The 26,910-nt window shown below is 41.6% G+C and overlaps 1 protein-coding gene and 1 long non-coding RNA gene across 4 annotated transcripts in view; both read left to right on the plus strand.

The window, feature by feature from the left end:
- The window catches only part of fam184ab (family with sequence similarity 184 member Ab), a 220,904-nt gene that overhangs the window by 24,605 nt on the left and 169,389 nt on the right, over positions 1-26,910 (plus strand). The window lies entirely within an intron of this gene.
- LOC308397121 lies at positions 5,421-6,911 on the plus strand. The gene is made up of 2 exons (XR_013971690.1): positions 5,421-6,506; positions 6,758-6,911. It is a non-coding gene; the product is annotated as an uncharacterized lncRNA (long non-coding RNA).

Genomic DNA, 26,910 nt, shown 5'->3' on the forward strand with positions numbered 1-26,910 from the left:
TAATTTGCACCATTACTTCAAATTCCCGAATAGTATCACATACTAGGAGAGATAAACTTAATCTATTGTAAACTAACCTATATGAAAACAGTATTCCTCTAAATTTCTCTATCCATCCCTGTTACGGGATTGATGCCAAGGCCCAGTTATCTACAAGCTCTTCCAGGGGTAAAGCCTGCAGAGCCACATTCTCTCCATCATGTCCTTGGTTTGTCCTCAGGTCTGATCCTCAGGCAAACCAAGGACATCCTTGAACCACTTCAACTACGAGGCATGCAGAAGACATTACAGTAAGAAGCCTGGACCACTCCAAAGTGTTATCTCTAAGACTGAGCTCAGACACACCTTAGAGGAAGCTAATTTGTGCATTTTTGAATGTCCACCTTAATCTGGTGGTGGTGTCTGCCTACCCAAGTGATCCCAGGAGCTATGTTGTTAGGGGAAACGTGCCCCCTGGTAAGGTATAGTAAAACAAATTGGTCCTGGGTGAGGCACCAAGCAACCCCTTAGTAAGTGTGATGTTGTTATATTTACAGATTCACAGCCACAACCTTCACATTTTTGTAAGCAAGCAGCAAAGTATTTTATGTCTTTATGAATTAAACATGATGTTTATATCTAAACATACATTTAGTTTACATTTGGTTTCCATACATTTTCACTTCTCTGCAGTAATGCTGGCATCGCATCACTACAATAGGACTGCATTTTACGCCTTTTTTAAAGCCATTCATTGGGTCAAATTGGACTCTGTGGTGGACTGGTTTAACACTGCTCTAGATTATCTTACCTAGCATATTTAATTAAGATGTAGGAAGATTCTTCTGGTAGGATTAAGAGAGTCTTTATTTGTTGCTTTGAACAATGCATTATGACCAGTGAAGATTTCAGACTTAGGATCCTAAAGATCATAGAGAAGTGCAGCAATGATGAAGGCAAGGGATTGAAGTTGACTGTAGCCAACTCAGCAGGTGGTGAGGGCTGAAGGTAGAAGCGGGGCTTAGAGGATGAATGAGAGACGGAGTGCAGAGCAAAGTGGCAGGCGTGGAGCGCTGGTGCAGCTGATGAGGCGAGGGTGGTCGATGCTGTGCTTGAGAATGAGTATGAATCTAAAGAACAGGAGAGATTTTCTTAGACCGAAAGCAAACTGTGACGCAGAGAAAAATAAGTCTGAATGCGTGAGTAGACCCAATGATGTGGCGATGAGTGTTTTTTAAAGAAATTAAACTGAAATACAGCGTGGTGGAGGGATGATGAGGAATAAAACATGGAGATTCTTTCTGTTGTTGTAAAACACACATTTACCCAAAATAGAATCCCCATAGCGTTATGAAAAATATCCTTATAACATGATATAGACAGTTTTTACCTTAAAGCCAACATTCCCAGCACTTGTGGTCTTATTAAAACTGTAGATATTGTTCTTTTCTTTTTCCAAAGTTTAACTTTTAGCTTTAAATTGTATGTAGAGGGTTTTTATTGAAATCCTGTAAAGGATCCACAGAGCCCCAATTTGTATTCAAAACGGTTTAACCTGTGCATGATTTTGCTTATGTAATGAGACTGTCGAAATGCAGCTATTTATTCTTTTTTACCGGTTTCCATGGCAGACAGAATTGCACAACTTTCCTAGTATTCAGGGCTTGTCTTACACTTTTATTTTCAAGACTGCCATGGGAAACGTACGATAGCATAGGAATAGAAAAGCCTATACAAAGATTCTGTGAATCTGTGATGAGTTATTTTGTTTAACTAACTAACTGATTGGTAGTATGAATATGATTTTTCAGATCTGACTTGTAGAAAAAGGTTAGTATTGGGCTTTCATACTCATATGCCCCACATATGCCATAGATCTAAGTTCCTTAGATCTGCATTCTTTTTAACCTCCTAACGTATTGGAGTTTGTGACAAAATCCCACATAGCAAAATTGGTATGGCCCAGATCTGGCCCACACACTGCAAAGAATGACGGCCCTTTGGTGGTTCAGATTTGGTTTGCTAGAGGTGGCCCACATATGGGCCAGCACAAGACCAGTTGCAAACACACTGCTGGCCACACAGCCTAATGCAGACTGGAGGAGCCATGGATCGAACCACTAACCTGCTGATCAGTAGGTGACCTGCTCTACCTACTGAGCTACAGCCGCCCGGTGGGAAACATAAGTAACCCCCTCACTAGGTTTTGCATAAAGTGTACACTCACAAACCTGTCAAACCTGGATTTGAAACTTTGGCTACCATAGCAGTATACAAGGCATTTGGGTCTTGTTGCAGTACTATAATAAATTCAAATTCAAATTTTATTTGTCACGTACACAGTCATACACAGTACGATATGCAGTGAAATGCTTAGACAACTGCTCGTGACCTAAAGAAAAAAAAAAAAAGGAAAAGGCTATGAATAAGATAGGAAATAAATATGAAAAATTAAAAAGTGTAAATTTAACTAGGAAGGAATAAAATATAAAAAATTAAGGTTAAAAATGAAATAACTGTACAACACAAATTAGAATGAATAATAGAAAAATAAAACATAAATAGTGCCATAATTACCAGACCTGGCCCACATCTGGTTGACATACACCCTGCCATGACACCAGTCAGTCAGAAGTGCCAGCTTGATGCCGCATCTGGGGAAGACCTGTTATTTTTTATGAGCCTGGGACACATAAACCAAACCATAAACGAGCCAGATATGGCATGCCATCACATAAACAATGCCATCTATGCCAAACCTGGCCCATACCTGGATGACATACCACTTACCATGCCAGAAGTCAGCCAGCAGTGTCGGCTTGACACCAGATCTGGGCCAAACCTGTCTAGGGATGGGTATTGAAAACCGGTTCTCAACAAGAACCGGTTCCCACTGTTTCAATTCCTTGGAATTGTTTGCCATTTTTGCAAACGATTCCCTTATCGATTCCATTCGCCCCGAATGACGTCACCATGTTGCGGAGTGTCATTTACCTGTCAGGAAACACGGCGCCTAAGCGGCTCAAACGCTCAAAAGTTTGGTTATACTTTACGAGAACGGATGACAACAGGGCAACTTGCAATACTTGAAAAGTAGATATTTCATTTAAGGGAGGAAACACTATGAATATGCAAAAGCATTTGCTCACAAAACACACGATAACCTTAAATGAATGTTGTGTTTTTAATTCCGCTCCGGAATCGTGAATCTCAACCCAGCAGCAGCGGTAACGTCTGCACATCCTCTTCCATTAATGCGGCAGGTAAATAACCAACTAACAGTGCATATTATGTTAGCGCGATCTGCCTTATTACAAAACCTGCCATTACTGTGCATTTAGGTGACCATGATGAGAGAGACAGAGTCTGGCTGGCTCAGATGCTGGCAGTTCTCGCTGCAGTCTACCGGTAGCGTCTCCTTTCAGGCCAGGATAGACGAATGTCACCGAGCAGTGACTAAGTTTGTGGTAAAAGGCTTGCACCCATTTGCCACAGCAGATGCCCCCGATTTTCGGTAAGTGAATGTGTTTAATTGTAGGCAGGGACATTACTGGATATTCTTGTGTAATTGCTACAGAATAATTTATGTTATACTTTGTTATTGCTACAGAAGAATATTTATTTTATTATTTTACAGTCACAATTTTTGAAGAGCCGTGGGCTGTGGATCTCTTAAGATCTCACTGTTGGGTTTGTAAGGCCATGTTACTCCTAAATTTCTATCTTATTCAAAGAGAAGATATAAAACAAAGTTCTAAGCTAATCGACCTTAGTGTTCTCCTTTTTTAAAAATAATCGATGAGAGAATCGATAAAGAATCGAATCGTTAAACAGAATCGAAATTGGATCGGAATGGTGAAAATCTTATCAATACCCATCCCTAAACCTGTCTGCTATGTGGGATGACCCTCAGCTCTTTGACCGCAGTATAAAACTTTCCAAATGACTTTTTGGGTTAAATCACTAGTTTGAGGTCATATTAAATAAAAATGTCATTAATATTGTAAAATGTGGTAAATATTGGATTCAGAAAGGAGGATTATCTAAAATATTCTAATGGACTGATGAATCAAAAGTCTTTCAACAATAAACATGCATTGCATTTGGTTTTTCCCTTGCCTGTCACATCCTGTTTCAATGGTGAAAACACTGATCTCAAGGCTTCATAACACGACGTCACTAAATAGTGTGTGACTGTGTGTTGACTACTCTGGTCTTTTATACTTTATACTTTCTATGGTAGCTGGTAGTTTGGATGGAATAGTCATTCTGGTGAGGCAGCACAGCATGCAGACACCGACAACTTTTAAGACAGGAGGAAGACATTAGGGACACATAGAGAAAGATTAAGACAGGATACAGATAAGATATACTGAGGCATGAGCGAGAAGCACAATCCAGACATCAGTGTGTGCCACTGTGCGTATCTCTTAGGGCGACAGCCATCCGCTATTTCACAGGAGGATGACTGGGACGCAGGTGATGGAGTGTGCCTCATCATTCAACAGCTGTGAGCACATATCCACACACACACAAAGACCTAAAACCAGACAACAGAGTCTGAGGTCAGATTAGATCAAGCTGTCGTTGCCACAAACCAACCACTGTGTATCTCTCATTGTGTGGGTGTGTGTTGCAAGTGTGTGCGTGTGCAGAAATGAATGCATTTGAAACTGCTGTGTTGTTTTTAGCCTGTGGGCAGGGTCAGTGTCAGTCAGAGTTAGCCAACGCAGAAAGGGAGACAGCTGGAGAGAGACGGTCGGCTGGACAAGCCGGCCACCGCCTGGAAACACAACGAGGACATGTCGAGAAAAAGAAAGATGGAAAAACAGGAAGCTATTAACGGAGAGTGTCACTGTGTGTTTTGCCAACTGAAGACAGTGCTATTATTCATCTACAATTTAAATGTTATATGGTAGGAGGTGAACTGCAGAGGAGTGATGATCCAGCTTAGAATGAGATCAGATCGTTGCATAGAAATACTGTGGGTGGAGGCACAGTCATTGGCATTGTATTAAACACACAATTCATAAGTTATACAAAGCAAGTGCAGGAATTAGTGTGTCATTTATGTAGCGAGGTGGAAAGTAAAACCCCACAGGAAGAGATAAGCAGCGATACGATGACCAGAGACTAGGAAATGTCAATGAAATTCAGTGGCGAAGAAAGAACTGGTAGCACTGTGGGGGGAGCTAAAAAAAATAGTATTTGACTCTTTACTGGACATGTTTCAGTTAGAAATATTTCTAACTGCCAACATATTTTCACTCCAGTCAAGTAATGTTATCTGTACTTCACCAGTATATGTTGAAAAATTGAAGAAAGTAATGACTTTGCTGCAGTTTTCATCATCCTGATTTGACCTACTTGGGGGTTGGTTCTGTCTGACAGTGAGAGCCTGACATGTCAATGAATCTGCAGTTAGAAAGGCACCGTTTTTAAATACACTTAGTCATTGAGGGTTAGCAGGAGGGACTATGCGCTTACCTGCTGCTCCTTGGCAGGTAGCTCCATGCCCTCCTGGGTTTTAATTGCACCTTAGAACACATATGCATCAACACTACAATGAGCGGGTGGAGGGAGGTTTGGAGTCTTCTCCCACCCCCATTCTCTGCGGCCTGCTGGAGCGGGAGGGCTAGTAGGAGGAGTTGGCCGTCCGACTGCGGTCTGGGGTGTGGGGCCTCCCTGCTGCTGCGGAGTCGGGGTGGTCTGCCTCTCCCCACCGCAGGGAAAAGGGTAACACCACCTGGGTCTGGGTGCAATTCCCCCCTCCAGGGGCAAGGGTACCTAGACCCGGTTTGTAGAGTACGCTTGGGGAGTGTGATTGTGTGTACAGCGTCTCTTTATGTCTGTCTCCACGTTGGTTGAGTGTGGAGTGAGTGCATATGAGAGCATGAGGGTGGGAATGGATGTTTGTGTCTGTGTGTGCCTGTATGTCTGTGTCTATATGTCAGGTTGGGTATCAGACGCCACCTCTCTGGGGACACCTCAGGCCCTCCAAGGTTTGGAGGCCTATCTCCACCCACCACCACTTCCCCTGCCGGTGGCGGACTCCCTCAGGTGTCGGTGTGTTGGTGGTTCTTTGTGTCTGGGGGTGGGCGTCCGGGTACACACCGGCTCACTCCTTGGCGGCCGCTTGTCGGGGCCTGGGGCCTGGGGCTCGCTCGGGCCCCTTTGGAGGTGGGGTGCCCCCGGCCTCTCGGCCTAGGGCTCGGTCACTCAGGCGCAGCTGGGGGCCGGCGGAGCTCACGGGCGCGTCACTGCAACTCCCCCTGACTTCTGCTCCGCGGCTGCTGGGCGAGCCCTCATCTGGGACTCTCCTCAGCTCTTACTGGGACAGTGGCGCGGCTGCCCCTCTGTTGGTCTTCCATGGTCTCTTGTGTTCTGGGGGCCTCTGGATGTCTGGAGTTTTGATCTCCTCCATACCCGCTTCACACCCTGGAGGACGGGGCTGTGGCCCCCCCACACTCCCTAGCAGATCATTACATGGAGAAACCTTTGGAATGCAAGCATGCTGATCCACACAGGTATGCACACATGGGTATTCACAGACGCGGACTAAAGCTTTCTTGGCTGCTGCCTCAAAGCACACTGTGCGCTGTCTATCTTGCGTGCTGCACAATATCGTTTATTACTTAGTAAATACTGATATCTATGACTAGCTAGTTTATTGTGATGGTGCTTTGTTTTCTCTATTATTATGTTGCTCTTTGTTGTTTGCTGTCTCCTCTGTTTGTTTTTGTTTGTTTGTTTGTTTGTTTGTTTTTTCTCCATACAGGTGACCCAGGAGTTTTTTTTTTTTTTTTTTCTCTCTCTTCCCCCCCCTTCTCACCGTCTCTTCTCCCCTTTGGTTTTCTTTCTTTCTCTCCCCCTCTCTCTCTCATTCATTCCCCCTGTCCTATTTATTAAAAAAAAAAAAAAAAAAAAAAAAATGACAAAGGATGAACTGAAGCTCTGCCATCACGTAATGTCGCATACTGCTGTTTCTGATGTCATTTAGAAAAAAAAAAAAAAAAAAAAAAAAAGAAAGGCACCGTTTGACCAGCGATCTCTTTATATCTGGATGATGTGTGTGTTTGTTCATTAGCTGGTCAACTGTCTAACTTCACACAGAAGACCAAAGTTTAGATTCCTTCACAAGGCCGGAATTAATATTGATCTTTCTACAGACCAACCTGTTCCTGACTTTGAACCTTTTCCTCAGTAAAATGTGTGAAAATGGTAAAGAATACCTTTTAAAAGTTCCCTGCGCCTCCAAAATTCACCAATTTCACAGATGTTTTTTTTCATATTATTTTGTGGCTCAAAAACAGCACACCTTAAGGTTTTTACCTGGTTTAAAAGAAATCTTTGGTATGGTGACAACACATATAAGCACGATTAATTTGCGTATAGCCAAGACAGTGAGTTAATGCTACCTTATTTAACACTCATTTATACATTTTTGTGTTATTTCTGGTTGTTTATTGAAGAATAAAATGATTTTATATTTCAGGAAATTAGAGTCTGCTTTAAAAATCTTGATACTGCTTGGCAAGAGCATTTTTTGGTCTGACCTCACAAGTATTTGGCATTTTTGCTCGGAAATGACAACAATAATTATAAATAAGTAAACAATTGTTGATTATTTTCTTGATTCCATCAGCTTATTACTGTTTTTAAAAAAACATTGGCACTAGGGATAATCTGTGTACATTTATCATCAACATACTCATTTGTGTTATTAAAATAAATAGACATACTTTAAATGCCCCATAATATTTAGATTGCGTTTTTTTATGATTCAGTTATCCAATTTACAGCAAGCACTTTATCACCATAACCTCAGTGTTATTGTGCACTTTCGGGTGCATTTTTGATTTATTTGTTGAAGGTTAGAGATTATCTAAGCCTCTGAGAGTTGCAGATTAATTTCTGCCAATCCATCTCTACTCCACTGAACTTTCACCCTGTTTCACATTAGTCCAAACAGCAGTTCAATACTAGGATGTTTTCCCACAGGAAAAAATGCCGTCCAGCTTAACAACTGTCAGAAAAGACTAAGAAAAACAACTAAGTTTATACTAAACCAACTCTTACAGACACAAATGTCTGTGACCAGACTGTTTCCCTTCCTCATAGGCTTAAATGCTCAAACTCAACAGTAGTTTTACTTTTACAGTGGCATTCTTCAAACACGTGCACCTGTCAAACTCTAACTCAAACAAATGACCATGCAGTAAAGAAGCGCACAAACCGCGAGACATTAGCAGTCAACAGAAGAGCAGACTGAATGGGATCACATTATCACATCAGGCTGAGAGTGGATTAGAGAGCGAGATTGTAGCTTTGGGCCTGTGCTGCTGGTGACTCATCTGACCTGATTCTCAACAGCAGCAGCAACAGCAGAGGCAGAAAAACTCAATGAAACACACATCGATCACTCACCTGTCACCATATGTGGGGTGCTCTGTTTTCACATATGTGCTGTATCATTAACAGTGATTAAAATTAATTGCAGAGATCTGCTTTGGGTAGCATGATGGTGCTAAATTTAGCACTGATTATTTGTTTGACTGAGTTGTATGAGTTGTATGAACTAAAACTGTGCTGAAACTGGACATTTTCTCTCACTAAACCCATTTAAGAACTTTAATGGGGGGAAAGGAGTCCTGCACCTCCTCTTGGCTCTGTGAAAGGACACTACAATTGATCACAGATACAGACCAGATCAGTTGAGCTGTATGAAAGACAAAAACTGCTTCATGAAGACTAAAAAAGAGTCTGCTGTGAGTTAAGCAGTAAACTTTCACGTGAGAATGTCTTTTGAATTGCATATGAAGCCGTGAGTCAGCACTGATTTATTTTGATCACATATAAACCCAGTCCATTCTCGTTCCCTGGGTGTCAAGCAATGCAGTTTTATCAAACCGGCTGATGTGCCTCAGTTATCCACAAGGCTGCACTTAACTTTTTGGTTACCATACAAGTAAGTTTTTAGTGCATACACCTCACCAAATGGTTTTTAATCACTCAACCTAACCAAATAGCTTTTAGTGTCCAAACCTTACCGAGGAGCACTTAGTGCCTAAATCTAACCAGTAAAAAGTAGGTAAAATGAAACAAATCATCAAGTTAAAAAAAAACTTGAAATGCAAAGGTCCAATTTGGATGTGAATCACAGTGTCTTGTCTGCTATATGTGGCTTGAACCCCTTGTAAAACTGAACCGTTGTGTCTCAGTCCTATATTACCAGGGCTCTTGCACAAAGGCACAGCTGCCAAATGGCACCTTGGTGAGACTCAGGCAGCTACTCACAAAACAGCCTCGCACGATCAAGATATATCAATGGATTGAAGAGCTTAGAACAAAGAAATAGTGCAGGAAAAAGACTGTCACTTTTCTCATTTTATCCACTATAGCTTGAAGTGATATGTAAACCACTATTATTGTAGAAAATGATGAAATGAGTACAAAGAGACAGATCAAAGTCTTGCTAGCTGCTTTCACAAGCATTTTCTTTTCCAACCAGCACCTGCATTAGGGGTTTCTTTTATGTGTCTTTCTAAAAAGCTTAAACACATCCCTGAAGTGGCTCATGTTTGAAAGATTGTATGTCAGTTATTTAGCAGAAAGGCATGGAAACCCTGTGACTTGATCTCACCTTGGCTATTATTTCCTTCTTGTCTGTTATTTATTAGTACTGGTTCCAGAATCATACATGAGGTTTTGACTTTATGTTCCTCAGCTGAGGCCCAGCACTAATCCCTACCTACTCATGACTCATTGCACTCTGTAGGCTTTTATGCCTATTATGGAAAATTGCAGTATATAAAAGCGCAAAGCTGCTTTAGCTGAATGTTGGTAATCAGGGCTCTGTTGATGTGTCCCTGTCCATTAATGTTTCACAGCGTGGGCGGGCTGTAAACTCTCCATATGCTCCTTATCTTACACTGAATTTGAGTAAATTGCAGTTTTGGGGTCCAACAAAGCACTGTATTAGCCCTTACTTGTACATTATATTTGTTTTAAATCACAAGATTGAAATGCATTGCCACATAACTGCAAGTTTACAGTATAAAGTTAAGCCTGATATAAGTCCACATACTCAGCACCAGTCCCTAACAAGATATGAGGTATTCATATTTCTAAGACAATATTAGGGGATCAGCTGATCAATTTTCCTTTGATATTTTACATCTTTATCTTACAGTATTTAAGTACCTTGTTTCTGTGAATGGGGGATATGTAAATAAAACTGAATTGTGTCTGTTCATTTCTGTTTTAGCTACCTGAAAGTTTTGCTTTTAGGTGTTTGGCATCATTGTTTGCATTTTTTTACTACTTTCTTTAAGTCACAGTGTTACCTTTTCAGGTTTTTGGAGAAATTTGATGCAGGTTTTGGATGGTCATTTCCATCATGGCCACAGTTTTCACTTTATCATCACATTCTTGTCATTTTGCACACTGAATTTGACATAATATGGATATCTTCATCAAGGTTGAGTGATCACATGAAAATATCTGTTGCACATCTCTCCTGACCTTCTTTGTACATATTGACAACGATTTGAATTTCAGATTTGGTTTCATCCCTTCATAAGACCTGTTGCCACCAATTTTGAGCCCAGTTCTTGTGTAATTTGACATGCTTCAGCCTTTTCTCCCTGTTTCCTTTCCATGACAATGGCTTCTTGACAGGCATATGGCACTGTTTCTGATGAGATGGAAATTACTTCCAGATGGTGTTCACCTGCTGTAAAAGGTGTTTGTTTTGTTTTTTCTTTAGGCCTTCCACCTCTTTTGTCTTCCACTTGTCCATTTTTTTTCAGGTTTTTTTTTTCAGGATAGACTGCATACCATGCTGAGATATGCCAAGTTTTCTGGCTAATACAAAACAACATGGTTCACCCCTCGAGTTAAGTGACTTTTATACTGCTTGGTTGGTCAGTGTCCAGAGCCTTAAATATATAGACATATTGCTGACTGGACTGACGATGAGTAAAAAAGCAGCTATTGTCCAAGTGAAGGCTTTGGTGACCAGGAAGTCTGAAGAACTATTGCTCTATTATTTTCACTAGTCTGGCTTCTTGGTAACAAAATATGAAGAAATGAGGGGTGGCTTGAGACTTTTGCACAGTACTGTATAACTAGCAAGCAAATTGTCAATGCTCTTTATGTCAGTGGTGTTTTAAAGATTATTCAACGTATTTATGATCATGTTAATTAGTTTTATCTCACAGCCAAGGCACACGCAAGTTTGCAGTACAGTTATTTTTAATCAGTGGGAGCCTTGATTGGTCATAATCACTCCCAGCAACTCATTTATCATCTGTCTACAATGTGTTTTGTTCCCCTAGCTGATTAGATAGCACCTGACTGCCAACCTGCCCGCCTCGCTTCCTTTAACTCAATCACTGCTTTTAGTATGTGCGTCACCAGCTGAGTGTAAATTACAGGGTTTGAATTAGAAATATGTTCAGCCATTTTTCTATCGCTGGCTTTTTTCCCCTTTCTGTTATTCTTTCATTTGTGCTCCCCCTCACTTCCCTATTTCTCTTTCTCCCTCTTCACCTTTTTCAACCTCCTCCCTTTTAATAGAAGCAGCTGTGTCTAGTTACCATGGAAACGCATCCGATAAGCCTTGCCAATCAGACGTGTGTATGTGCGTACGTTTGTGTGTAAAAGAGAGGGTTTTTTTCGTGTGTGTTTTTAACCCCCCCACCACCACCCTCTCTCCTCACCTGTCTGTGCAGTGTGTAATTACAGTCTACCCACTCGCTTCTAAAAATATCCCAAACCTCAGCAGACACCTGTGGAAACTTTTAGCTCCATCAGTTTGAGGACAAAGTTAAATGTTGCAGACTTCACTTTCCTGCACCTACTGCTGAGACCGTTCAAACTTTTCCCGCATTTCATGACTAGTTGCTGGAGGGAACAGACACTACCTGACTTCTAATGCCAAGAAAAACAACCGCAACAACCCTCCAGCTGCCACAACGCACAGCGAGAGCTGACATGGAGCTGGAACAGGCTGCTGCTCTACTTTTTCTTCCTGTCCTTTCTGCTGCTCGTGTCCTATTAGCTGTCCTGCAACCATGTGTACTCTGCTTGAGAATGGATGTCACAACAAATCTTTGGTAAAAGTCAAAGTTTCTTAAAATTTTGAATGAAAAGTTATATAGTATAGGGTCCATCCATCCATCCATCCATCATCTTTTCTGCTTATCTAAAGTTGACAGCAGGGTAACCACAAACACTTTGCAGTTTCTCCAGGTGAATCCCAAGGGGTTTCCAGGCCAGATGACATATGTAACTTCTGCAGCAGGCAGCAGGTTTTTTGTATATACCTGTAAACTCCCATTTAGATGTATCCCCAGAAAACCTCCAAAGGGAGGCGCCCAGGAGACATCCTGATCAGATGCCCAATCCAACTCGACTAACTCCTTTTGATACGATGAAGCTGGGGCTCTTACAGATAGCCTCACCCTATCTGTAAGAGCTCTGGACACCCCATGGAGGAAACTCATATTAGCTGCTTTTATTCGCAATCTTATTCTTTCCTTCATCACCCAAATTTCATGACCTTAGGTGAGAGCTGGAAGGTAGATACTCTGATAAGTAGGAAGTTTCAGCTTCTAGCTCAGCTGTCTCTTCATAATGACACAACCGTGACATTACTCACATCGCACTCCAGCTTCCTGTCAATTATGAATAAGATCCTGAGATACTTAAACTAAGCCTCTCTCCCGCAACCACTGATTGGGTCTCATTAAGTTTGAGATCTTGTTTTCAAGAGATTCTAACCGTTGCTTACTGGGATCAACTGATATAGCTTGTTCAGGGCTGACACTGATGGAAATTTTTAGTCATTAAAGAGACCGAAAAGTTATATTTGGAACTACTAAACATTTCCAGTAAAGAAAATATAATTTTGATTTCAAATTACAGAGTAAACTTTGCTTTAATCGTTTGTGTTGTATTTGAACTACATTTCTTGGCAGGAAAGCTGTCATTTATTACTTCATCTCTTGCTTATTAATTTAACCTGAAGTAATGACTGTCATCATTCTGTTATTTAGAACTAATGATATAGCGCTTTAAGAGGTACACTGGTCCACACAGTGAATGCACAGAGAGCCAAATAAGAACTTCTTTAAAACCTAACAATGATAAATATAAACCCAGTCCCTGCTGTTTACCCTACACTTTCCTGTAGCTGTCAGATAATACTCAAATGGTATCTGGCTGAAATAAAACATACAGTGCTTCCCGATTTTATTTTTTTTCCTCTCACTGTTAAATAGATTTCCCTCGTTAACAACGTTTAGTAGTATACATATTTTGGGGCTTTTTAGCCATTATTTTTAATAAGAGCTGGAGATCTGGGAGAAAGACCAGGAAAAACAGATGCAGTAACTGGCTTTAGTGGCAGATTTGAACCCGGGATTCTCTCTCTCTCTCTCTCTCTCTCTCTCTCTCTCTCTCGCTCTCTCTCTCTCTCACACACACACACAGTAATTAAAATAAAGCCTGAAGAAGCTAGAAGATGACAAAGAGCAAATAATTAAAGAAAATCAGAGAGAGCCCTAAATATAAAAAAGCTTTGGAGCATTACAAAAAAACGATCAGAGCTTTAAGACTAAACTTGAAGTAGGGGAATAAAACTGTAGTTTTAAACTACAAGGGCAGTCAAAGTTAATACGTATAAAAATGAGTTAGTACCAGTAACATCTTACATCATGTGGGAGACTACTGAGTCTGCCAAATGTATGGTTATGTGTATGTAGAGGTTGAAGGTCAGCTTTAGAGGCACTCTGTAAATTCTGCCAGTTCTTTATTGTTGTGTTAATAATATGACAAGTCTGTTTTTAACATTAAATGCTTAACAATGTCTGAAACCACACTGATCACCAGCACCAAAGTTAATTTTCTTAAACTATATACTTTTAAAGTTTTCTGTTTGCTGAAGTGCTACATAGGTTAACACATAAAGCTTAATTCTGTATAACTTCTATTAACCACACAAATGTTAAGTAACTTGGTCCACTGTATTAACTTTCTGTAAAACAATAACACATCTATGCTGCTTTTCACTCAACGTGTGCAGCTGTCTGGTAAAATGCAACATTTATATTGTGTAAGATTTATTTTGTCTATATTGCAAAGTGTCCATACTTTTTTTTAAAATCCAAGCTTACGTTGTTAAATAAACACAAAATCTTAGGCCCACATTTCCTGTGCAGCTCCTAACACTACATTACATATGCAGTTGTACTAGCCGGAGGGGATTCATCTATTGCCTGCAAGGCACCAAAAAACACAGCAGTCCTGCATTTTAATGGCATGTGTTGCCAACAAATGTATGAGCATATTTGTGGTTCTGCCACTGTTGCTTATAATCAAAGTTTTGCAAATATTGAATAAAAAATGCGCCCACACAGATTTTCCTGTGTTGCAGTGGCTCAGGTCCCACATGAAAACAAATTCAGAGAGAACCTGTAAGAAGATGATCTGTATCTGCACACACACACACACACACACACACACACACACACACACACACACACACACACACACACACACACACACACACACACACACACACACACACACACACACACACACACACACACACACAGTTTTGTTGAAGACTCTGCTCTCTGGGGCAGTTGGTCAGCTCGCTCTGTCTGCTCACATCCAAACTCACAAGCACACATACACTCTCCTACTTTTCTTGCCCTCGCGGTGACAGGTGAAGGATTGTACATTCGAAACCACCATGCCCTCCATTTCAACTGGCTTCCTTTTGCTTTTGAATTCTAAGTAATATAAAAGTACATAAAGAAACTTGGTTCAAAGTTATTAAAGCACAAACTTGCATTCTACAGATAATAGGTTTAGAAAAGAGTAATAAAACACAAAATCAATATAAAGTGAATCACCAGTCAGTGTGCATTTACCTTTCTTTATTAAGACAGTAGAATTCACAGAAGAGTTGTAGTTTTGATATTAATTATACTAGGAGTCAGTTCCAATAATCATAAAAGGGTTTTTTGGAAATTAAACTCAACTTGTGGCTAATAATATTTTTATGTCAGTCCTCGTTATTTTCCTTTCATAAGGCCATAAGGCCAAATCCCACCAATACAACTTTCAATATACAGTGCTGAACACATTTATTTGACCACCTGACATAAAAACAAGAAAATACAAATATTTTAGAAATTGTTCAAAAGCTATTTAACCATTTTACGTTGAATTCACATTTTTATTCTCAAATTAAAGCAGGTACCCTGGACTTCAAACATAAGTGCAAACATTACTTTTTTCTGTAAAATAATAAACTTTTCTAAATTCATAGATACTGTTTAAATGTGGATTTACCATTACAGAAAGATAACAAATGATTTTGGTAATTACCGGTACTGTTAATTTAGAGCAGCTGCTGCATAAACATTACACTGGATGGTGGTCTAATAAATGTGTCAAGCAGTGTACTGGAAAAGATTCAGTGTGTTCCAATAAACATAAAGTATGCCCAAAATACCTGAATATCGTCCTGCAACTAAATCCATTTTGATTTTATAGTTATATTATAATTACGGAGAGCAGATTAAAGTTCACAGTAAAATTTTATGATGAAGCAGTAGATCCCTATTGTATCACAGACATTATGATATAACTTTATAAAAGATGGACATGGATTCAGGCTGTGAGAAGTGCCTGGAAGCTGGAAGTGACTGCTCGACTTCCGCTCCTATTGAGTTCTGGTCTATAGGAAAATTACCCTTGGACATTAGCTCGGCTTGCATTTTCCTGATGTTAATAAGCTCAGTCACTGTTTTCAAGGAAAATTAAATAAACTTAAATTTCATTTTGATTGAGAAGCTGTTAGCCAATAAGCTTTGAGTTTTACAGGTGGAGGATTAACTCGTTTTTGGACCCAGTTTCAAGTGGCCATTAGAGAAACTGCAGTGTTTTTTTTCCAGTGGCTACATTTTTCACCCCTTTTCGCTCAATGGAGCACTGCTTATTCTCTACAATATGGAGAATTCATTCAGATATTCCACATAATAAATACTATGCTGTGTTTCACATACATGTTATCAAGTATATAACTCAAAGAAATGCCTCATGTTTTACATATTTGCGATGCAAAATCAAGTACTTATATTGTACTGAAAATCTTTTCAGTCTTTTCATAAGTCTTTTGTTCCCTTCATAATTTATTGTTGTTGCTCAAAATTAAAGGCTCCTGTTATTAGTATCTCTGCATTCTGGGCCTGGCATGATAATAATTTTGTGACACCACCCACCCTGCACTAATTTGCAGAGATTTTTGGGTTCATGATCCCAGTAACTCGTTTCTTGTCCCCGACACTTGCGATTAACATAATTGTACCTCTTTATTGTGCTTGTCTCTTTTGCGTAATTAATTGTTAATTAACTATGTTGGTCCCACTCAGATTAAAAATGCTTTCGTCGGTTGTGGTACTGTTGCAGGCATGCAGGATAAAAGATGGCATCTCGTTGTAACGCTTGAATAAGTCAGCGTGCGATTGTTTAATTTTTCCTTCCGAGGACATAAAAACAATCTCTGAGGCTGTAGCTTAATGGTGTGACCATAGCAACGGGGCTCCTTATTGTAGCGTCATTCAATAAGTCAGTCTACGAGGGCAATGGGCTACTTTACACTGAGGTAATGTTATAAGAAAGAGTCAAGGTTACTGTATATGTTTTGTCATCGTTCTCATATCAGACCTCACTTTCAAAGCTAATTTCACTCTTAGTCTAACTATCGTTCCCCTGATGCTGCAATCCTTCCTGTCCAACCAGTCGTGTGCTTTACAGGAAGAAAGAAAAAGAAGCTCTGCTTCATAAAAGAAGATAATGCCTCCTCATCAGTTTTATCTGGGCTCGACTGTGGCACCTGTCATCTGTTTCCAGGAGCCGTGGCATTTTTATCTGCCGGCTTTTAGTGGAGGTGGAACAAAATGTGAGATTACGTGCGAGCTGAATTCTTAGTCCCAGTTGTAGTAGTAGCTTCTGTTCTCTGCACAGACAGTATTTTACTGATTATGTCCTTAAGAATGCCATTTGTCTTTTTTTCTTCTCCTGCTTAAATTCAAAATACAGCTTGGAGTTTTACAACAAGGACTCAATAAGTCATTCTGCTGCCTATATTATGGATCATCTGTGTGTGCAGTGTGGTTTTAAAGAACATTTTGTAGTATTTTGAGTCGCCTCTGTTGGGTACTGTAGTCTGCTGCTGACTCAACCAACAAAGCAGACTCGCACATTTGTGAAGGATGGCAACTTTCTATATTCGATTTCCACTAGAACAAAATCTTCCAAGTGCTTTCAGTGTTGCAAAAGACCTGCCGAAGATTACAAAAAATAAATAAATGAATAAACAATAAGCCACACCCTTCTACTTCACAGTCAATTCAATAAACACGAGCAGTGTGCTCAAGTAGCAGTTGACAGAGAACGCTAAAAAAAACTCAGCAAAGATGATTCACATACAGCTAAATAATCCTTATTAGAATGCACTCTTGCTCTGCTAATGTTTTCGAAAAACTAGTGTGCCCGGTTTATTACAGATCCTCTTTTAAAAACAATAAAAAGTAATATTTGTGATCCGCTTTTTAAGACTTTCGTCTTCAGTATTAATACGCGGATTAAGGGCAGCGTGCCACAGACAGGGCAGAGGAGTCAGAAAGTATGTTACTGACAATAAAAAATTCACCTGTCTGATCTTTTAAGTATTATATAATCCTTGAAGTCATTTAATAAGCAGAAAGTACCCAGTATGTTTAGTTCCTGATTAAAATTTTAATCTCTTTTGTTTTTTAGCCATTGAACCAACTAATATATAAGAGAGACAATTAATTTTAAAAATCCATCCAGATATCATTATGGAAATAAACGTTATTTACAACCTCAGCAACCTAAGTAGGAGATATAGAACATGTAAATCAGGACACTCAGCTTTCTATTTCATCACCCGACTCTGTCCATTTGACTCAAAGGCAGACACCAAAGAAATATCATTACTTGTAAACGCTGCGTGCAAACATGCACACACAGAGCGGGTTTGTGTGCGCGCTGTGCTGTCCTCAGTCCCAGCTGATCAGAGTCAAACGCTCTCAGCTTTGTTCTGCCTCTGAATTGAATGCACGAGGCCACCGTGCTGCAATTAGCTGAGAAAATCAGCCTGGCGGAGCACGCAGACATATCTCTGTCTCTCTGAGCAGATAAACAAATGACTGCTGCATCAGTGATCAGTGTTGTTCTGTGCAGCTTATTTAACTGGGATTTTATGCACTGCAGGGAACTGTGTGGTCAGAGTAATCTCTCAGAGAATTAGTGAAAAGAGAAACAAGAGAAGTTGTGTTTTTTTTATACCCCTCCACTCCTCCCTCACTGTTTCAGAGACTCCTTGTGTAAACCAGGGTCAGACAGATGTGTGGAACTGTGGAGCTGACAGCAGTTTGGCTTTTTTTTTTTTAATTTTACAATAACTGATTTTCATGTGCACTGGAGGGCAAAAGCAGTCCAAAACAAGCTGGAAAGGAAAAACTGGTGTATAGCTAGTGTGTGGACTTCTTCTTCCTCTTCTTCTTTGGGCTGCTCCCTTTAAGAGTTGCCACAGTAGACCTTCTTCCTCCATCTCACCCTATTCCCAGCATCCTCTTCTGTCACACCAACAATGTAGTCTTCATTATATTTCTTTGTCTACTAAATATTAATTTTTTTGTACCAGCAACATGCAAACATTGTCAGTCTCATGCTCCACTCAACTCTGGTTTTACATGACAGTTTCACATTTTGCTGTGAGGACGAGTAATCTATTTTTATTGTTTTTTTGTTTATTGAGTCAAATTGTTGAATTTTTTTGGGTGACAGGGTGATTTTGAAACGCATGTTTATCTCTGTTTGGTGTCTGCAGCTGTTCAGACTCCTCAGAGAGAATGTGTTAGCCTTGCAAGCAATAAAATGGAGCTTTGTAAGCATTAGCAGTCGTGATATTTTAACCCAAACCACCATCCGTCCATCTGCCCGTTCATCCATCTATCCATCCATCCATTCGAAGTCCTCAAGAACTTTTACTTCTACAGTATTGGTCAGAATTGAATTTATTTAATCACCTAATGGGTCCTTACCCAAATTGTGGTCTAGTTCACAATTGTCATTTTATGGGCAATAAACTCTCTTGTATCTCATGTATTGTGAGCCAAATGAACTGCTAACATCATTGACGTTCTGGTTTATTACATAACCCTAGCCAGGGTTAATGTTTAAAGAGTTGCAATAACATACTTGAAAATATGAATTGAATAGTTATGTCTATAACTTCTGTTCCCTGAAGGAGAGGAACGAGGTACAACACATAAGTATGGGATATCACGCCCTCGCGTGTCCTGGCTGAAGAAGCCTTTATTCACGCCTTTAAGGCAGATGACGTGTGATGACACGCGCACGGCCCCGCCTGCACATATAGCCGCTGTCATCACAGTCATCTCTCAGTTCGATAGCCGCTCTTCACCGAGCCAAACTGCTCAGTGGGGCCACCTTGTGTTGTACCTCATTCCTCTCCTTCAGGGAACAGAAGTTATAGACATAACTATTCGTTCCCTTTCAGTCGATTCACTCGGTACAACACATAAGTATGGGACATATATACACACCCCGCAGAGCAGCCACCAAACCGGAATCGGACCACCGCATCCTTAGTGAGTGGTAGACCCAGCAGAAAGGACAGCATGAGCCACCGAAGGGGCTGTAACGTCCAACCGATAAAACTGCACAAAAATGTGCGGTGATGCCCAACTAGCTGCCGCACAAATATCAGCTACAGGCACCCCTTTAAAAAGAGCCCATGAGGTTGCCATCCCCCTGGTGGAATGAGTTCTCACCCCGTGGGGCAAAGCAAGACCTCTGGTGCCATATGCCAGTGAGATAGCTTCTATAATCCAGTGGGACAGCCTCAGTTTGGACAGAGCTCTACCTCTATTTGGATTAGCGAAGCAGACAAACAGCTGGTCACTTAAACGCACATTCTGAGTGCGCTCAATGTAGGTGCGTAGCTCACGCACTGGACAAAGAGAATACATCCTCCTCTGCTCCTCAGATGCAAAAGGAGGGGAGCAAAAGCTCAGCAACTCAAACTCCATTGAGCTATAAGATGCAGGCATGATCTTGGGAAAATAGGCAGCATTTGGACGCAATACGACCTTGTGGCCATCGGGAGAGAACTGTGTGCAGGAGGGATGCACAGACAGCGCATGAAGGTCACCCACTCGCTTTGCCGAAGCCAAAGCGAGAAGCACCAAAGACAAGGCACAAGCAGGGACACTGGACTTAAGCACGGGCCTCAGCCGGTGAACTCCTCTAGAAAACGTATGGCAAGGGGATGTGCACCAAATGTCACCCCGTCAAAGCCAATATGACAAGCAGATATAGCTGCTAAATAAACCTTAACTGTCGAAAATGAAAGGCCCTTATCCAGCAGCTCCTGGAATGTCAAAACATCCACAATAGAGCACTGAAATGGGAGAGTGTGGCAGTCCTGGCACCATTGCTCGAAGGTTCGCCATTTGTAAGCGTACAAGCCTCTAGTAGATGAGGCCCTAGTGCTCTGAATTGTCGCTATCACACTAGGTGGCAAACCCTTAGCAATCGAGTTTAACCTCTCAGCAGGTAAGCATGAAGGCGCCACAGATCTGGGCGCGGATGAAACACTTCTCCTCCCGCCTGAGAGAGGAGATCCCTGCGGAGAGGAAGCTCCCAAGGACTCGCTGCTAGCAGGCTGATTATCTCTGCATACTACGACCTTGTGGGCCACCAAGGGGCCACTAGAATCAGAGAGGGGGAATGCCGACGCACTCTCTAGAACTGGAGATATCATTTCCACTGGGGGAAATGGATACAGGAGCACGTCTGGCCATTGGTGCGCTAGCACGTCCAAGCCCAAGGGTGCATCGTGGTCGATTATGAAGAAGAACAGGGGGCAGTGAGTATTTACCCTGGAAGCAAAAAGATCTATTTGCGCCTTGCCAAATAGATCCCAAATCTGAGCCACTATTAAAGGGTGTAACCTCCATTCTTTCACCAGAGGACCCCCCCTGGAGAGAAGGTCCGGCCCCAGGTTCAGGTGGCCCGGGACATGGGTGGCTCTTAGAGACAGAAAATGAACACTGCACCATAACAGCAGAGAGCGAGACAGCTTCAACAGGGGAAGAGAGCGTGTTCCTCCCTGCCTGTTTATGTGGGACACCACTGTTGAACTGTCCGTCCTGACTAAGACATGGTGGCCCTCCCGGACTGGACGGAAATGCTTTAGAGCTAAGAACACTGCTAACAGCTCTAAGTGGTTGATGTGCAGCTGGCGCTGGGCTGCAGGCCAGATCCCTCTCACTGATGCACCCTCGCACAGCGCTTCCCATCCTCTTAGGGCAGCATCTGTGGACACCACCTTGCAAAACAACACCCTCCCAATCCGAGAGCCCTGATGCAGCAGCCTGGGCTCCCTCCAAGGACTGCGAGCTAGCATGCAAGACACGGTTACCGGCAGCCTCCTCCGGAGGTGACGTGATGCACACAAACGGTGTGAGAGAGTCCAGCGTTGAAACCAGAGGCGGAGCCAGACATTTGAAACACCCGGGGCTTAGCCCTAAAGGGTAGTATGCATGTGGGATTTTTTTTTTGGGAGGGGGGTTTAGAAATGACTGAAAGATTAAATGGCTCTGTTTTGAGTTTTGTTCAAAAAAGAATGACTTCATATAGGGAAAAATATATATCACATATGCAGGACACCTTAAACTAGTTTTTTAATTAAGCGGCAAGGCAGAACAAAATCAGGGCTGTATCAAGACACGAGGACTAAACCCCAATTCAACCAGACCCAGAACTGATCCAAAACTAAAACAGGACTACAACAGTTCAAAATCAGGACTACTTAGGATTTAACCAAGACAGAACCAGAATCAGAACTAGATGATAGTAGCACTAAAAATCATCATAGACCTGCACTACACTTATTCTAATAGTACACTATTTAGATTGAGAAAAGTTTATATAATTATTTAGCCTTGTTGTGCAAACAAGCCTGCATAACTTAACAAATGTAGAATTTGAAAAATAGCAAACCTAAAAAGAAACACTAGGTAAGAGATACATGAGTACTTATGATACGGTGATACTTTTGGTAAATAACCATTTGACTAACATGTGTGTCTCACCTGCTCTTGTTCCCTCTCTGCTCCTCTCTCTCCCTCTTTGTGCTGACAATCATCAAATATACAGTTGAAACCAGATATTTACACACTCTTCAGATCAAAACACAAACACTTTTTAATTGTAACATCAAATTAGACTAAATGTTTATTTTTTTAGATTGAAAATATAAAAACACATTTGTTAACTTTAAGAGTAAGGAGAGAAATTATCTGTATTTCTTAATTGTAAATGGCACCAAATTGTATTCAAAATTGAGCCACAGTTATGGAGCTCCACGATTCTTTTTCTGGTGTTTTGGTTGACATCTCTTGATTTTCCCATGTCAAAGAAACAGGCTCTGTGTTTTGCCTTATATGCATCCACAGGTGTGCCACCAATTTACTCACATGGAGTCTACTAACCTATCAGAAGCTTCTTCAGCTCAGAATGGAATCGTCTGGAGTTTTCTTATTAATTAACAATAAACTTGGTGTATATGTACTTCAAAATTTGATGAAAGTGATAAAAAATAGATAGCTCTGTCTGTCTTTATTCTGACATTTAACTAATTCAAAAGATATTTAAATATTTATTTATCCAAAACAAAACAAGTTTACTCTAAATTTATGTTGTACAGTAAAGAAAATTTATTGTGTTTTCCATAAGGTGTATGTAAATATCTGGTTTCAACTGTGAATACACTGCTGTGTATTGAAATTCCTCTTGTTTTGCATAGAAATATACTGAACAAGTTTTTTCTTTGAAAGAACCCTCTAATGTCCATTGTTGTGTTCATCAGTGCATTACTGAAACCGATTTATTTAGCCGTGGAGGGTAACAACTGAAAATATGAAATAAACACACATGTAAGCTAAGACTCTCTAAAGAAACAGCGTTGTTGTTGTTCGGCTTTTCATTTCGCCATTTGTTGATTCACTCGAAGAGCAAGTAACGTAATATGGGTCAAGTGTTTGATATCAATCTTTCGTGATACACCGTCATATTTACATTTTTTGTACAGTACGAATGATTTGCTTTGGTACCTGCTCAAACTTCAGTTCTCATCTGTCTGCCTAGCTCCGTTTCTCCAACAGCTCACTCGTAGGCAGCAGCTGCCCTGCCCCGCTTAGTGCCTGAGCTCGGATCATACCAATATTAGGGGAGATTTACGCACAGTCGTAAATTCCCACAGTGTGCACTATGTGCTTCAAATATTGTGTGTAGTTTTTTGCTTTATACAGTTGTCAGCCAGGCATCTTACTATGAAAAAATTACACTCCAAAAGACCCCGGGCTTCTGAAAAAACAACCCGGGCTTAAGCTCAGTAAGCCACCCCCCCGCTCCGCCACTGGTTGAAACGTTCTCATTTTTAACAGTCCAAGTGGCACTACGGCGATCATAGATGCCATCATGCCCAACAAGCTTAATATCGTCTGGAAACACAGTCTGCGTCCCAACTGAAACTGAGCGAGGCAGCGATGAACCCGGCCACTCTGTGCTCCGACAAACGTGCGCGGCTGGAAGGACCCAAACGCAAAACTCACCACACAGGAATTAAACTCAAAAAGCTGCTTTATTGCAGAATGGCACGAAAAATATAACTAAACTAAACTGGGACATGGATAACTAATACACAGGGAAACACAGCCATGAGGGAGACTACAACACTGACGAGAAGAAACACAGGGCTTAAATGAAGGACGCATTTGAGGACCGCATTTTGAGCAAGCGCGCCACTGAGGGAAGTGAGCAGCCAGCCGGCTGACCTGCAGCACCGTCGGCGGGGCGTTGTCGCCCCCTCAGTGTGTCTGCAGGGGACTGCATCACCTGCCTGACCTGGCTCATTCTGCCTGCAGGCTGAGCATTTGTGATTGTTTGAGAATAAACAACACTCTTTATTGATTGTAACATGGAAACATGTACATTCATACATTTTGTTGGAGGCACCTTTTCTGGGGCACAACAATGAAAAACAGCGGGAACACGCGATATGGTCACCTGAACATTTAACACACCTGAACAGGGAGTTACCTGAGGCATTTTGTGTGCAGGGGTTTTGTGCTTGGGAGACAGTGTTAGGAAAGTGCAGTGCCTTCTGGGGCTGACAACCTGAACAGAACTTAAGCGGCACCTCTTGGGCAGCAACAGAGGGGTAAAAGCAAGGTCTCCCTGCTGCTGGACCCCTTCTCCACTCGAAACCACAGCTAGGAGGGCTTCGGCTTCTTCCTCCTGGGCGTCGGGTCCCGCCGGGGGCCCGAGGGTGGGTCTTTGCTCCAGGCCGACTGGTGTGGAGCTCGGGCCGGAGAATGTGCTCTCGTTGGCGGCACACCCACTTCAACAGTGGGCGCCGGTCTCTTGCGTCGGCAGAGGAGCCACCTTTCTTTGCAAGGACACTCAAAAGCCTGCCATCCATGGATTCTGTCAGTGTTTTGATCTGTTCACCATCAACATTGCGTGCAGCAGCAACCACAGCCTCCCAGACACTGTTCAGAGAGGTGTACTGTTTTCCCTCCTTGTAAATCTCACATTTGATGATGGACCACAGGTTCTCAATAGGGTTCAGATCAGGTGAACAAGGAGGCCATGTCATTAGTTTTTCTTCTTTTATACCCTTTCTTGCCAGCCACGCTGTGGAGTACTTGGACGCGTGTGATGGAGCATTGTCCTGCATGAAAATCATGTTTTTCTTGAAGGATGCAGACTTCTTCCTGTACCACTGCTTGAAGAAGGTGTCTTCCAGAAACTGGCAGTAGGACTGGGAGTTGAGCTTGACTCCATCCTCAACCCGAAAAGGCCCCACAAGCTCATCTTTGATGATACCAGGCAGACAGGCCAGGCATCGTGCTGGTCGCTGTCGTGCAAAGAGAAACCGCATCCCTGAGGACAGGGGCTAACAGAAGATTTCTGCTTTGCTCGCTTCAGTTTGGAGTCCATTCCAAAACGCAAAGCGAAACGATCGACCTGGAATAAAATGAACAGATTGATAAGATACTGTTTCTGATTCTTCCAATGCTCAGTAAAGCAGGACATGCCCAACTGCAGCATGCTGGGAGGACTCTGGGGAAAACATAAAAGGCCGATGAGCAGACCAAAGAGATTACAGCCTGGCTGTGCATGTGTGCGGGTGTGGGTAGGCTCATGTGAGGCAGATGAGATGCAGGAGAGATGGAGAAACAGAGCACCGTCCCCTTGCTACTCTGTCGGCCGCAACGCGGACCTCCCGAGAGTGTCACATTTTCGCTTCAAAAAGCAAGAAAGTTGTCTTCTCCCTGCTCTGTTCTGATATCTGCTGAGACAGGAGAAATGGTGGGAAGAGAGCGGCGTGGGGCGGAGGAGGAGAAGAGAAATGACTTTAGTTATTCTCAGCTGGTTTTATCTGAAACACTTCAGGGTAATGAGGTCCTATAGTGTGAGCGTGTGTGCACTTGTGTGTGTGTGCTGAAATACAAAAAAACTCCTACTGGTTTTCTTAATTTAAGAGTGAATAAGGTTGTTTTTTCCCCCGGTTTAAGGCATAAAAGTTTTGGCATTCATGCTGAGGGTTTAGCTATGAGATAACAGCTACTAAACCTGAAGATACATTTTTATTTTTTAATGTGAGTTCACACAGTGGTGCTTTTGGGTAGTGTGTCAGGATATGCCACTGTCCCAATTTCTGATTCTGCTACTCCAAATAAAATCACAGATTTTTTTAATTTTATTTCCAAGCTTCAAATTTGGAAGTGGTTAGTCTGAGGCCATGGATCGCAGCTGGAAGAGGGTGGAGCGTCCACTCAGGGTTGGGAATGAACTGCAGGCCCATGTTGAGGAAAATAATTACCTCATGGACTTGTTCATTAGCAAAGGGAGGGTGGAGAGGGATTTACAGATGGACTGGTGGAGCATCTGCAATGGCCCAAGTGCTGTACTGATCTGTTGGGGTGAACAGAGAGCTCTCTGTGAAAGCGATGTTGATTTACCCATGATTGATGCTGGTTTGTATTCTCAGTGATTGCCACAAGGTCATTCAGGAGGGGCTCAGAGTATTGGTGCACTTTCAAGCCTTACTGGTCCTTTGGTCTTAGAACTACTGATGTTTGCTATTAGAGACATTATGGAGAGAAGCCATTGCAGTCAAATAATCCTGAATAGAAATCTATAGAACAATATTTAAATGGTAAAGTTGGATCTTGTCCCACCGTCAATAGCCAAGCAGTAGCAGCAATGGGAGCCATATTAGCCTCTGTGCCAGTACCTTTATTTACTCTTTAACGACTTACTTTATTCACACTATAAAGCTTGACTGATGTTATCATCTATCGTCCACCTGGGCCTTACACAGAGTTTCTGTCTGATTTCTCAGACTTTATATCTAATTTAGTTCTGAGCTCAGATAAAATAATTATTGTGGGTGATTTTAACATCCATGTAGATGCTAAAAATGACAGCCTCAACATGGCATTTAATCTGTTATTAGACTCAATTGGTTTCTCTCAAAATGTAAAAGAACCCACCCACCACTTTAATCACACTCTAGATCTTGTTTTAACATATGGCATAGAAACTGAACATTTAAAAGTGTTTCCTGAAAACCCTTTCCTGTCTGATCATTTCCTGATAACATTTACATTTACAATAATTGATTACACAGCGGTGGATAGTAGACTTTATTAAAGTAGATGTCTTTCTGAAAGCGCTGTAACTAAGTTTAAGAATATAATCCACCCACTGTTATCATCTTCAATGCCC

This window comes from Rhamphochromis sp. 'chilingali', assembly GCF_963969265.1.
Source record: "Rhamphochromis sp. 'chilingali' genome assembly, chromosome: 5".
In the NCBI taxonomy this organism is placed as follows: domain Eukaryota; kingdom Metazoa; phylum Chordata; class Actinopteri; order Cichliformes; family Cichlidae; genus Rhamphochromis; species Rhamphochromis sp. 'chilingali'.